Below are 3,142 nucleotides of genomic sequence, written 5' to 3' on the forward strand. Positions count from 1 at the left end.
GGCTGTTACTTCCAAGAGCATAATTGGATCAGAGACCACTTTTTGAAAACAAAAAATGCTCTCAACATATTTATAACTAAAAAAAGCTGTTTGCAACAGAATTTGTCCTTCCTCCTCCCCTCCTCCAGAGCTCTCAACAGCAGTTAACAGATGCTCAAAAAATGAAAATATAAAACCTCCAGGGACTGTTTGAACCTCAACAACAAAAAACCCTGAAATATTGGAAATATTAGAGAACTCCTTTGCCGTTTATTGTAACAAAGGATCTGTCAAGACCAGATTCTCCATGGAGACTGAGAATAAGATTAGGTCTAAGGCCAGCTGAGGAAAAAAAAAGTACTTTTTTTTGTTGATTTTGAGTTGCAGTCTCACTCTGTCGCCCAGGCTGGAGTGCAGTGGCACGCCCTCAGCCACTGCAGCCTTGACCTGCTGGGTTTAGGCAATCCTTCCGCCTCAGCCTTCCAAGTAGCTGGAACTACAGGTGTGCGCCACCACACCCAGCTAATTTTTTGATTTCCTGTAGAGACGAGGTCTCACTGAGTTGCCCAGGCTGGCCTTGAACTCTCGGGCTCAGGCACTCCTTTCGCCTTGGCCTCCCTAAGTGCTGGGATTACAGGTTGAGCCACCACGCCCGGCCAAAAGTACTATTGTTAAGGGAATATTTTATATGAATGGTTTCTAAAGTGCTCATAATTTCTCAGCTTCTTCCTCTGAATTGAATAAAGTAAGATGCATTCTCAAAGATATGTTATTCTCAGAAGACAGAATCTCCTTCTCAGGAAAAGGAGGGGCCCAGAATTGCTATGGAGTTCTCAGCCTGTTTTGGAATGAAGAGTTATTGAGTGCAAGTGGGGGGGTCCTTTATCTGACAGTGACCTGCAAAGGTAAAAGAAGAGGGATAGGAGGGAAAGAGGCCCAGTGGCTCCCACCTGTGGCAACTTGGTGAGACCATGTCTCTACAATTAAAAAATAAAAAAATTAGCCAGGCATGGTGGCACGTGCTTGTAGTTCCAGCTACGTGGGAGGCTGAGGCAGAAGGATTGCCTGAGCCCAGCAGGGCGAGGCTGTGGTGGCTTGTGATAGTGTCACTGAACTCCAGCTTGGGCGGCAGAGTGAGACTCCAACTCAAAAAAACAACAACAAAATATTAGGCCGGACGCTGTGGTTCACGCCTATAATCCCAGCACTTTGGGAAACCGAGGTGAGAGGATTGCCTGAGTCCATGATTTCAAGACCAGCCTGGACAACTTGGCGAGACCTCTTCTCTACAATAATCAAAAAATTAGCCAGGCGTGGTGGCTCATGCCTGTGGTTCTAGCTACTTGGAAGACTGAGGTGTGGAAGGATCGCCTGAGCCCAGCAGGTTGAGGCTGTGCTGGCCATGAGCGTGCCACTGCACTCCAGCCTGCGTGACAGAGTGAGACTCCGACTCAAAAAAAAAAAAAAAAAAATTAAGTTCAAAGTGTTGTCTTTCCTGATCACTTCATTAAATATGCTTTTATTAGCACCACGCTCTAACCAACTGAGCTAACCGGCCACCTCTGTTAAACATACTTTTAAATGAATTAAATTCATCTTCAAATAGAGATAAAGATGTTTACATTCCTTCTTTTCAAATTTTTTTTTTTTTTCTTGTCTTATTGCTCTGGCTAGGAGCTCCTGTACAATGTTGAAAGAAGAGTGGACATTGTTGCCTTATTCTCAATCTTAGGAAGAAAACATTCAACATATCACCATTATGTATGAGGCTTAGCTGTTTTTTTATAGGGCCTATAGCTCTAGTCTGCTGAAAATATTTACTATTAATGGGTGTTAAATTTTATTAAATCCTTTTTCTGTATTTATTCAGATGTTAAAATGATTTTTCTTATTTATTTATTAATATACTGAATTAGGGAGGCCCAAACTTTACCTCTATCATGACCACTTGTATACCTAATCCTGAATTGTATCCCACATCTTTAAAATTAAAAATTTATATATATACTGAATTATAGCCATGTTGTTCAATACAGTTGAAAACTGGGCATGGTGACTCACGTCTGTAATCCCAGCACTTTGGGAGGCCAAAGCAGGAGGATAGCTTGGGCCCAGGAGTTCAAGATCAGCCTGGGAGGCATAGTCTTATCTCTACAAAGAATAAAAAAATTAGCCACGTGTGATGGTGTGCATCTGTCGTCCTAGCTACATGGGTGGTTGAGGTGGAAGGATCACCTGAGCCCAGGAGGTCTAGGCTGCAGTGAGCCGTATCTTGCCACTGCACTCCAGCCTGGGTGACAGAGTGAGACTCTGACTCAAAGAAAAAGAAAAGAAAAGAAAAGAAAATGCAGCTGACCCTTGAACATCAGGAGTATTAGGGGTGCTGACTTCCCACCCCTGTATAGTTACAAAATTCATGTATAACTTTTGATTTCCCAAAAACATGATTACCAATAGCCTATTGTTAATCAGAAGTATTGATATTACCGATACCATAAACAGTCAATTAACACATATTTTATATGTTATATGTGTTATATACTGTATTCTTACAATAAAGTAAGCTAGAGAAAATGTTATTAAGAAAATCATTAAAAAGAAAATGTATTTACCATTCATTAAATGGAAATAGATCACCATAAAAGTCTTCATCCTCATCATCTTCACATTGGGTGGACGGAGGAAGAGCAGGAAGGGGGGGATTGGTCTTGCTGTCTCGGGGTGGCAGAGGTGGAAGAAAATCTGCACATATGTGGACCTTTGTAGTTCAGACCTGTGTTGTTCAGAGGTCAACTGTATAAAGGCTTAAAGATTAATCATATATCTTTCTGTTACCTTTCTGATGGTTGTAGGATCTGTGGTGATAGCCCCTCTTTCACTTCTGATATTTTTAATTTGTGTTTTCTCTTTTTCATTGATAAATTTAGCTAGAGGTTTACTAATATTATTAAATCATCTCAAAAGACAAAAACTTGATTTGTTAATTTCTCTATTGTTTTATTTCTCTATGTTATTGACTTCTGTTTTTGCCTTTATTTTTTATTTCATTATTTCCTAAATAAAACTATTTACTCTAGACTTAATGCGTTTATCTTTTCCCAGCTTTCTTTTTTTTTTTTTTTTTTTTTTTGAGTTGGAGTCTCACTCTGTCACACAGACTGGA

Source organism: Carlito syrichta, unplaced genomic scaffold (assembly GCF_000164805.1).
Source record: "Carlito syrichta isolate Samal-C Ts95f unplaced genomic scaffold, Tarsius_syrichta-2.0.1 Scaffold303292, whole genome shotgun sequence".
Taxonomy (NCBI): Eukaryota; Metazoa; Chordata; class Mammalia; order Primates; family Tarsiidae; genus Carlito; species Carlito syrichta.